Source organism: Monodon monoceros, unplaced genomic scaffold, assembly GCF_005190385.1.
Source record: "Monodon monoceros isolate NGI ecotype Baffin Bay Population unplaced genomic scaffold, NGI_Narwhal_1 Super_Scaffold_3, whole genome shotgun sequence".
In the NCBI taxonomy this organism is placed as follows: domain Eukaryota; kingdom Metazoa; phylum Chordata; class Mammalia; order Artiodactyla; family Monodontidae; genus Monodon; species Monodon monoceros.
In genome coordinates, this window is record NW_021703780.1 from 77647186 (window position 1) to 77659320 (window position 12135).

The window sequence follows — 12135 nt, forward strand, 5'->3', positions numbered from 1 at the left end:
ATATAATCCATATACCTATATATTTTTGTCTACCAACTGTTGTTTCCGACATATCATAATTCCAGGGACTGTCTTTCACAGTGTGTTTTGATTTGTAAACCATGGAGTTGTATAGTGTACATCCTGTGCAACTGTACACAGCAGCCCTGACTGCCCTTATCTAATATTCATTGAGCACTTACTATATTCTAGGCACTGTGCCAAGCCCTTTCCATGAATTATCCCCCCAATTTTCATAACAACTTCATGAAGGGAACTGAGGTTCAGAAATGACCTTAAGGAATTTAGACAAGAGAAAACATGTCAAGGAAAAAGTAAAGCTGCAGTGAGTGAAGGTTATTAGTAAGTGTGCTCTACCTGTGGTCCTCAACTGCAGGACATTTCTTCCTAGGGGGGGCATATCAGAACCTTCCCTCTGTGGGTAAGACGATGGAGTAGATAGGTAGGTGATAAAAACACCGTCAATGGTGTAGTTTAATAGTTGGAAATTAAAAAGCAACTTGTAATGTTTATAATACAATTGAGGGAAAGTAAAGCTCTACAGAAGAAAGAGTCTAAATTCTGGGGTTCAGTGACTCTGGTGAGACGGAGGAAGAGGCGAGGCTCTCCCCCTCCCCCGCTCAACCAAGGCTGCGTTTCAGAAACTCTGGGGGTTGGTGTGGGATATTTAGGTTTATCAAAGGGCGTGGATTGTAAAAGGTTAAGAAACTCCCTTCTAAGAAAACTAATAATTACCAAATTTCTACTACTGTGAAGTTACGTTGACCCAGAAAATCTAAAAGTTGTATTTTCATTCTGTTTCCATTATACTGATTCAATGTACTGAACAATGACTCTGTGAGGTTCTGGCTGGGTGAAGCTGGACATTGCACAGAATGTACACATTCCCTGTGATCACTGTGAAAATCAGACCTTAAAACTAGAGGATTTATGGTCCTACAAGCAAAACCAGCACTGCAAGGCCAAACAAAGATTAGAAAAGAGGTATTTGGACTGAAAAAAGCAATAAAATGCTTCTCTTTTCCCATACATGGCTATCCAGGAATCTTTCTTCAAAACTGGAGATTAGACCAAGAAAATCATCCCTACCTAGACTTGAAAAGGGCCTCTGAGAACTGTTTATGGCAATTGCTTGTATCTATAGGTAGAAAATCAAGGCTCAGATTGGGTTTACCCGTGGCTGCAGGGGGAGAGAGAGTGACTGAGCTGGGACTTAGAACCACTGCGTCCTGATTTTTGGTTCATTCCATCATGGCGTCTGACGATGGAATGGAACCCTCTTCGTTACATTATTGATCAACAAACTGAGTACATCTCTTTTACGCTTATTGTACAGTGTTTTTAGTGGATGGTGTTATTTGGCAGATGTCTTTTAAACTATGGCCTGCAATTTAGGTAAGATGATAGAATGTTTCTGTTGTTTTGGACGCCAGAACAGTCCTCCCTTTCTTTGGGGAAATAACACTACAGTTGATCCTTGAACAACACTGGTTTGAACTACACGGGTCCACTTATATGTGGGTATTTTCAATAAATATGTACTACAGTACAACATGATCTATGGTTGGTTGAATCTGTAGATGTGGAAACTTGGATACGGAAGGTCAACCATAAAATTATACACAAATTTTTGAGTACACAGAGGTTCATCCCCCTCCCCACCCCCTGCCCCGCATCGTTCAAGGGTCAATCTAATCTAATCTACATCTACTACATCTAATCTTAGCACTCTCATCTCTGGCCAGGAGGTTGGCATGTGACCCATGCTAATACAATCAGAGAGCTTCCCTGAGGTTTGTTTAAACTTGGAGTCTTTTTTGCTCTGGTCAAGGAACCAATAGCGTAAGAGCCGTGGGGCTACTAGTTACCGTCAACTCCACTTTGTGAAGAAGCACACTGGCCAAAAACAGAATAAAGCTGACATTCAGTGTCCAAGTTCAAATGCTTGCTCTGCCTCTCCTTATGTGACTCTGGGGTACTTATTTCACTTCTATAAGCTTTAGTTTCTTCCTCTAAAAACAGGACTACCAGGGTGAAAATTCAGTTACATGATGTATTAAAAGTACCATTTAGAGTACCTGATACATAATAAATGCTGAAAACAAAGAATGGAAGGCAATTAAGATTCCTACTATATTTATGTCTACGGATTTTAAATAACTATATTGCTGTGCGTTCTTATTTTATTCATGTGGTTCATGGCAAAGTTAATCTACACCACTCAGTGTGGCTTATGTAACAGGCGAGCTTTGCTGCACTGCACATCGGGTTTTTATAGTAAGTGGTCAGGTAAGTATGGCGAGTAAAGTGTACTCTTGCTGGGGTGTGCTGGGTGGGAAGCAGGGGAGTATCAGGGGTCTTAGGGAGCCACAGTCAGCAATTTCAGATCTCTAGCAAAAGTAAAGATGACAGATGGTAGAGAATGTTGTTTTCCAGAATCTGGGCCTGTCTTCTGTCCTTTGGGGGAAATTGTGTCCAGTGAATTTCTACTGTGGCCGTGACTGTGTTCAGAAACTCTTTTTGGAAGCAAATTTAGACATTTTTCCTGCCCCAGCAATGAGAGACAATTCTTGGCCTTAAAAGACAGGTGCTGTTTTTCATTTACTCAATGGTATTTATTGGGTACTTACTGCATGTCAGGTTCTCTCAAAGCAGCTGGAGATACAGCAGTGACGAAATAGATAAGTATCCCTACCATTTTTAAAGTCTCTCTTTTTTGTTATAGAGGTGAAATTCACACATAAAATGAATCATTTAAAAGTGAAAAATTCAGAGGCATTTAGTACGCTCACAATGTCATGCAGCTGCCACCTCTGTCTAGTTCTGAAACATTTTTATCACCCAAAAGGAAAACCTGTACCTGCCAAGCGCTTGCTCGCCACTTTCCCAAACTCCACCTCTGAGAACCACCAATCTGTGTTCTATCTCTATGGATTTTTCATACCAATGGAATCATACCTGTTGTGCCTAGCCTTTTCCACTTAGCACCATGTTTTCAAGGTTCATCTGTGTTGTAGCATGTGTGAGTACTTGCCTCTTTTTAAAGGCAGAATAACATTCCATTGTACATTTATATCACATTGCGTTTATCCATTCATCTGCTAATGGACATTGGGTTCTTTCCACCTTTTGGCCACTGTGAATAGTGCTGCTATGAACATGCGTTTACATGTACTTGTTTGAGTACTTGTTTTCAATTCTTTTGGGTATATACCTAGGAGTGGAACTGCTGGGTCATAAAGTAATTCTATGTTCAACTTTTTAAGGAACAGCCAAACTGTTTTCCAAACTGGCTGAACCACTTTACATTCCTACCAGCAACATAGGAAGGTTTTACTTTCTCCGTATCTTTGCTGACACTTGATATTTTTCATGTTTTCCATCACAGCCATCACAGTGGGTGTAAAGTGACGCCTCACTGTGGATTTGGTTTTCCATCATGACTAACAATGTGGAGCATCTTTTTATGTGCCTGTTGGCCATTTCTACTTCTTTGAATAAAGGTCTGCTCAAATCCTTTGCCCATTTTTAAATAGGTTTTTTTTTATCTCTCTGTTGTTGAGTTGTAAGAGTTCTTTATATATTCTGGATACTAGACCCTTAATGAAATGTATAATTTGCAAGTATTTTATCCATTCTGTAGGTTGTCTTTTTCTTGATAATGTCCTTTGATGCACAAAAGTTTTTAATTTTAAGGAAGTCCAGTTTGCCTACTTTTTCTTTTGTTGCTATGTCATATATGAGTCCATGTCCAAATCAAAGTTCATGAAGATTTATTCCTATGCTTTCTTTGAAGAATTTTATAACTTTGGCTCTTATATTTACGTCATTGATGCATTCTGAGTAATTTTTGTCCATGGTGTGAGGTAGGGGTCCAACTTCACTATTTGGCATGTGAATATTCAATATATCTACCATTTTGAAGGAAGAAAACATAATATCATGAACATAGTAAAAAGTAAATTGCCAAGAAGAGTCTAAGGAGACATGACAACTAAATGTAATATGGTACCTGGATGAGATCCTGGGACAGAAAACAGACACTAGGTCAAAACTAAGGAAACCTGAGAAAAGTATGAATTTTAGTTAATAATAATGTATCAGTCTTGGTTCACTAATTGTGACAAATATACCATAATAAAATAAGATGCTAATAATAGGGAAAACTGGGTGTGGGGTTTATGGGAACTCTTTGTCTTAGTTTAACATTTTTTTTCTGTATATCTAAAACTATTTCAAAATAAAAAAAGTTATTTTAAAAAAGTTAATTGACAGCATCAAAAACAATTGCCATATCTAGGAATAAACCTCATGAAAGCTGTGCGGGATCTCGACACTGAAAACCGCTAAACACTGTTGAGAGAAATTTAAAAAGACTTACTGAGATACCACACTTATGGATTGGTAGACTCGGTATTGTTAAGATGTCAGTGCTGTCAAATTTATTTACAGATTTAATGGCATCCTAGTCAAAACCTCAGCAAATGTTTTTGTAGAAATTGACAAGTTGATTTTAGAATTTATATGGAAACGCATATGACTAAGAATAGCCAAAACAATTTTGAAAAGGAATAAAGTTGCAAAAGTTACACTATCTGATTTCAAGGTTTTTTATAAAGCTCTAATAATCACAACAATAAGGCACTGACAAATTGACATATAGGTCAATGGAACAGAACAGTCTAGAAAAAGACTCAGGCACCTAAGGTAAATAGAACTTTGGGAAAAGTTCCAAAGTAATTATATGGGAAAGTAAAGTTGTTTTCATTAAATGTTGTGGGAACAGCAGACATTCATAATAAAAAATGAATTATGATGTCTACCTCATGCCATAAACCAAGATTAATTCATAATAGATCCTAGGCCTAAAGGTAAAAGCCAAAACTATAATATTTTTAAAATAAAATATAGGATGAAATTTTTGGAACTTTGGAGTAGGCAAAGATTTCATAGACTAAACATAAAAGAAAAAGTGATACATTGGGCTGTATCAAAGGACACCATTAGGAAAACCAAGAGGCAGGCCACAGACTGGGGGAAAATATTATCAATACATGCCTCTAATAGAGGTCTCATATCCAAAATATATAATCCAGAATATGTAAAGAGCTCTTAAACTCAATAATAAGATGACAAACAATTCAATCAAAAAACAGGCTAAAGACTTAAAAGTCACCTTCTAAAAGAACATATATAGCTAATAAATACATGAAAAGATATTTAACATCATATTAGTCTTTAGGCGAATGCACATTAAGACAAATGACATAACACTTAACAGCAATAAAATGGCTAAAATTAAAATGACTAGGGACTTCCCTGGTGGCTCAGTGGTTAAGAATCTGCCTGCCAATCCAGGGAACATGGGTTCGATCCCTGGTCCAGGAAGATCCCACATGCCGCGGAGCAACTAAGCCCGTGCATCACAACTATTGAGCCTGTGCTCTAGAGCCCATGAGCCACAGCTATTGAGCCCATGCACCACAACTACTGAAGCCCATGTGCTCTAGGGCCCATGTGCCACAACTACTGAGCCTGTGTGGTGCCACTACTGAAGCCTGTGTGCCTAGAGCCCGTGCTCCGCAACAACAGAAGCCACTGCAATGAGAAGCCCATGTGCCGCAACGAAGAGTAGCCCCTGCTCGCCACAACTAGAGAAAGCCCGTATGCAGCAACAAAGACCCAATGCAGCCAAAGAATAAATAAATAAATTTTTTAAAATTTAAAAATGACTAGCAAGTATTGGTGAGGATGTGGAGCAACTGGAACTGATGCACTGCAGACAGTTATGTACAATGGTACAACATTTTGGGAAGATATGTTGGCAGCTTGTGAATGAAGCAATTTCATTCCTAGGCATTTATCGAAGAGAAATTACAACATGTGCCCACAAAAAGGATTGGACACAAATATCACAACAGCCTTATTTGTAATAGGCAACAAGTGGAAACAACTTAAATGCCCATCAATAGATAAGTGGATAAACACACTGTGGTATATTTATGAAATGTTACATAAAGAGGTATATTATAAAATATAAAATGGTATATTTATAATATATAAATTATGAAGTGAAAATTTATAAAACAGAACACTGAGCAATTAAGGGGAATGAACTACTGATACACAGGACAACATGGCTTAATCTCAAAAAGCATGCTGAGTGAAGGAAGGCAGACACAAAGGAGAACATACTGTATGATTTCATTCCAAATCTTTGAACAGGCAAAACTAAGGTATAATGAGAGAAATCGGATCAGTGTTTCTATGTGTATAGCGAGAGTTGATGCTTTCCTAGTTTTGTGCCCTGGGCACCTCAGTCACCTCGCCCTAGCCCTGGTCCTGATCATGATTTAAACTTGTCTTGTGAAATAAGTCCATTGAGAAGTAGATTTGTGTCAAAGATTTGGTTTGAAGCTTCACTATCCTCCCCATCCAGGTTATTGTTCATGCTCTTGAGTCAACAAAGCTTTATAATAAAGAGCAGTGAAAAAAAGTGTGATTGGGGCTTTATCTTGAAAAATACAATTTATGAAAACTTTTATTTTATGCTTAAGAGAATTTAAGTCATACTTCCAACTGTGAGATGTCATAGAACAATCAAAGCAAGAATCAAGTGCTATTAGCTGTGTAGGTGTATAATTCGTTAAAAACTGAGCTATCAGACATCTTCAATTTTACTTTATTTTACATAAAGTTCAGTTTGCAAAAACCTACAAGGTCTTTACACATTTTTCTCAAGGACCACTCCTAAATTTTGACATTCAAGTCCTTCTCTTCTGAGGTGTTTATAGTGTCATCTTGCTTGTTTAGGTTCCTTTCTTTTGTTACTAATTGGTCTAATTCGGCTACACCTCCTTCTGTCATTGCCTTTGGGGATGGATAGAGCAATTCTGCTAAGGTGGTAAGATCCCACATGTTCTGCAAGATTTGTAATTTTATTTTGCCATGCATTTCCATTGTTTTTGCACTTTATTTGGGTGATTTTAAAACCGCCAACAACCTATGAGACACTGACTGGCAAATAATATCGACACAATGTGGGGACAGAAGCTAAAATTAAGACATAGGGTATCTGAGGGAAGATGACCTTTAAAAGACGTCATTTCTTTGGGAGACACAGATAATGAATACTAAGAAAATAGGGACCTCCAGGACTTAGAAAATAGTTCACTGAAACAACATCGCTCTGAAATTAAGGTGTTTTTAATATAGCCAGTTCCTAATTTCAATAAATGGTTCTGGGATAACTGCTTAAACATATGGAAATAAATGAAATTGGATCTCTACTTCACTCCATGCACAAACATGCACTGCACATGGATTAAGACAAAAGTTAAAAGAAAAATTATGAAGTGGTTAGAGAAAACTATAGAATATCTTTATGACATTGAAATAGGGAAGGAGTTCCTAAATAAGATAAAAGGCTCTGAGGAGAGCCCACTCCAACAGCGTGGAGGACCTGAGCAGATTGACAGTGAGCCCTTCCCTTTAAAAAATGTCTCACTCAACAGAGTACTGTGATAACAAGATGAATTCAGTGAAATTTCGTGATGTACTGGCAAGAAAGTGTACTTTCTTTTGAAGAAGAAACGCCATGCCAGAGGAGCGCGGAGAAGGCACTAACATTTCAAACAAGCCAAAGCTAAGCTGGCCTATGGCAGGGAGGATATCGTTAATCTAGGAGGGCAGGTTCTAGACAAATGTTTGTGTACTCAGCCTTCCATGCAAGACCAGAAGTCAAAATCGACCACTGACCAGAGTAGTGAGCAACCTCCAAATATAATGTGACGACAGTACTACCACATCTGAGTTTATTTCTTCTATTCAAAGAATGAATTAATAGGTGAGACTGGTTCAAGAAGGTGGAGTAGAAGGACATGCGCTCACTCCCTCTTGGGAGAGCACTGGAATCACAACTAACTGCTGAACAATCATCGACAGGAAGACACTGGGACTCACCGAAAAAGACACTCCACATCCAAAGACAAAGGAGTAGCTGCAGTGAGACAGTAGGAGGGGCACAACCACAATAAAATCAAATCCCATAACTGCTGGGTGGGTGAGTCACAAACTGGAGAAAAATTATACCACAGAAGTCCACCCACTGGAGTGAAGGTCCTGAGCCTCATAAGAGGCTACCCAACCTTGGGGTCAGGCAAAAGGGGTGGGGGGAATTCCCAGAGAATCAGACTTTGAAGGCTAGCAGAAATTGATTGCAGGTCTTCAAAAGGTCTGGGGGAAACAAAGACTCTACTCTTGGAGGGCACACACAAGGTAGTGTGAGCATCAGGACCCAGGGAAGGAGCAGTGACCCCATAGGAGACTGAACCAGACCTACCTGCTAGTGTTGGAGGGTCTCCTGCAGAGGTGGGAGGTGGCTGTGGCTAACCGCAGGGACAAGGACACTGGCAGGAGAAGTTCTGGGAAGTATTCCTTGGTGTGAGCCCTCCCAGAGTCCGCCATTAGCCCCACCAAAGGACCTGTAGTCTCCAGTGCTGGATCGCCTCAGGCCAAACAACCAACAAGGAGGGAACCCAGCCCCACCCATCAGCAGACAAGCGGATTAAGGTTTTACTGAGGTCTGCCCACCAGAGCAACACACAGCTCTACCCACCACCAGTCCCTTCCATCAGGAAACAGATTCAAAAAATACCTAGAAACAAATGACAATGAAAACACAATGACCCAAAACCTATGGGATGCAGCAAAAGCAGTTCTAAGAGGGAAGTTTATAGGAATACAATCCTACCTCAAGAAACAAGAAAAATCTCAAATAAATGGCCTAACCTTACACCTAAAACAACTAGAGAAAGAAGAACAAACAAAACCCAAAGGTAGTAGAAGGAAATAAATCATAAAGATCAGAGCAGAAATAAATGAAACAGAAACAAAGGAAACGACAGCAAAGATCAACACAACTAAAAGTTGGTTCTTTGAGAAGATAAACAAAATTGATAAACCTTTAGTCAGACTCATCAAGAAAAAGAGGGAGAGAACTCAAATCAATAAAATTAGAAATGAAAAAGGAGAAGCTACAATGGACACCACAGAAATACAAAGCACCCTAAGAGACTACTATAAGTAACTCTAGGCCAATAAAATGGACAACCTGGAAGAAATGGACAAATTCGTAGAAAGGTATAAGCTTCCAAGACTGAACCAGGAAGAAACAGAAAATATGAACAGACCAATCACAAGTAATGAAATTGAAACTGGTTAAAAATCTTCCAAGGTGGGCTTCCCTGGTGGCGCAGTGGTTGAGAGTCTGCCTGCCGATGCAGGGGACACAGGTTCGTGCGCCGGTCCCGGAAGATTCCACATGCCATGGAGCAGCTAGGCCCGTGAGCCATGGCTGCTGAGCCTGTGCGTCCAGAGCCTGTGCTCCGCAACGGGAGAGGCCACAACAGTGAGAGGCCCGCGTACCGCAAAAAAAAAAAAAAAAAAAAGTACAGGACCAGATGTCTTCACAGGTGAATTCTATCAAACATTTAGAGAAGAGCTAAAACCCATCCTTCTCAAACTCTTCCAAAAAATTTCAGAGGAAGGAACACTCCCAAACTCATTCTACGAGGCCACCATCACCCTGATAGCAAAACCAGACAGAGATACTACAAAAAAAGGAAAATTACAGACCAATATCATTGATGAATATAGATGCAAAATCCTCAACAAAATACTAGCAAACAGAATCCAGCAACATATTAAAAGGATCATACACCATGATCAAGTGGGATTTATCCCAGGGATGCAAGGATTCTCCAATATACGCAAATCAATCAATGTGATACACCATGTTAACAAACTGAAGAATAAAAACCATATGATCATCTCAACAGATGCAGAAAAAGCTTTTGACACAAATCAACACCCATTTATGATAAAAGCTCTACAGAAAGTGGGCACAGAGGGAACCTATTCAACATAATAAAGGCCCTATATGACAAACCCACAGCAAACATCATTCCCAACGGTGAAAACCTGAAATCATTTCCTCTAAGATCAGGAACAAAACAAGAATGTCCACTCTTGCCACTGTTTTTGTTTTTTTTTTTTACATCTTTATTGGAGTATAATTGCTTTACAATGATGTGTTAGTTTCTGCTTTATAACAAAGTGAATCAGTTACACATATACATATGTTCCCATATCTCCTCCCTCTTGCATCTCCATCCCTCCCACCCTCCCTATCCCACCCATCCAGGTGGTCACAAAGCACGGAGCTGATCTCCCTGTGCTATGCAGCTGCCTCCCAGTAGCTATCTATTTTACGTTTGGTAGTGTATATATGTCCATGACACTCTCTCACTTTGTCACAGCTTACCCTTCCCCCTCACCATATCCTCAAGTCCATTCTCTAGTAGGTCTGTGTCTTTATTCCCGTCTTATCCCTAGATTCTTCATGACATTTTATTTTTTTCTTATATTCCATATATATGTGTTAGCATATGGTATTTGTCTTTCTCTTTCTGACTTACTTCACTCTGTATAACAGACTCTAGGTCCATCCACCTCACTATAAATAACTCAATTCCGTTTCTTTTTATGGGTGAGTAATATTCCATTGTATATATGTGCCACATCTTCTTTATCCATTCATCTGATGATGGACACTTATGTTGTTTCCATCTCCTGGCTATTGTAAATAGAGCTGCAATGAACATTTTGGTACATGACTCTTTTTGAATTATGGTTTTCTCAGGGTATATGCCCAGTAGTGGGATTGCTGGGTCATATGGTAGTTCTATTTGTAGTTTTTTAAGGAACCTCCATACTGTTCTCCATAGTGGCTGTACCAATTCACATGCCCACCAGCAGTGCAGGAGTGTTCCCTTTTCTCCACACCCTCACCAGCATTTATTGTTTCTAGATTTTTTGATGACAGCCCTTCTGACCAGTGTGAGATGATATCTCATTGTAGGTTTGATTTGCATTTCTCTCATGATTAATGATGTTGAGCATTCTTTCAGGTGTTTGTTGGCAATCTGTATATCTTCTTTGGAGAAATGTCTATTTAGGTCTTCTGCCCATTTTTGGATTGGGTTGTTTGTTTTTTTCTTATTGAGCTGCATGTTATTCAACATAGTTTTGGAAGTCCTATCCATGACAATCAGAGAAGAAAAAAAATAAAAAGAATTCAAATTGGAAAAGAAGAAGTAAAACTGTCACTGTTTTCAGATGACATGATACTATACATAGAAAATCCTAAAGATGCCACCAGAAAACTGCTAGAGCTAATCAATGAATTTGGTAAAGTTGCAGGATACAAAATTAATGCACAGAAATCTCTGGCATTCCTTACAACAAAAGATCAGAAAAAGAAATTAAGAAACCAATCCCATTTACCATCACAACAAAAAGAATAAAATACCTAGGAATAAACCTACCTAAGGAGGTAAAAGACCTGTACTCAGAAAACTACAAGACACTGATGAAAGAAATCAAAGATGGCACAAACAGGTAGAGAGATATACCATGTTCTTGGATTGGAAGAATCAATATTGTGAAAATGACTATTCTACCCAAAGCAATCTACAGATTCAATTCAAACCCTATCAAATTATGAATGGCATTTTTTACAGAACTAGAACAAAAAATTGTAAAATTTGTATGGAGACACAAAAGACCCTGAATATCCAAAGCAGTCTTGAGGGGAAAAAAACAGAGCTGGAGGCATCAGACTCCCTGACTTCAGACTATACTACAAAGCTACAGTAATCAAGACAATATGGTACTGGCACAAAAACAGAAATATAGATCAATGGAACAGGATAGAAAGCCCAGAGATAAACCCACGCACCTATGGTCAACTAATCTATAAAAAAGAAGGCAAGGATATACAAAGGAGAAAAGACAGTCTCTCCAGTAAGTCATGCTGGGAAAACTGGACAGCTACATGTCAAAGAATGAAATTAGAACACTCAAAAACACCAGACACAAAAATAAACCTAAAATGGATTAAAGACCTAAATATAAGACCGGACACTATCAAACTCTTAGAGGAAAACATAGGCAGAGAACTCTATGACATAAATCACAGCAAGATCCTTTTTGACCCACCTCCTAGAGAAATGGAAACAAAGACAAAAATAAACAAATGGGACCTAATGAAACATAAACGCTTTTGCACAGCAA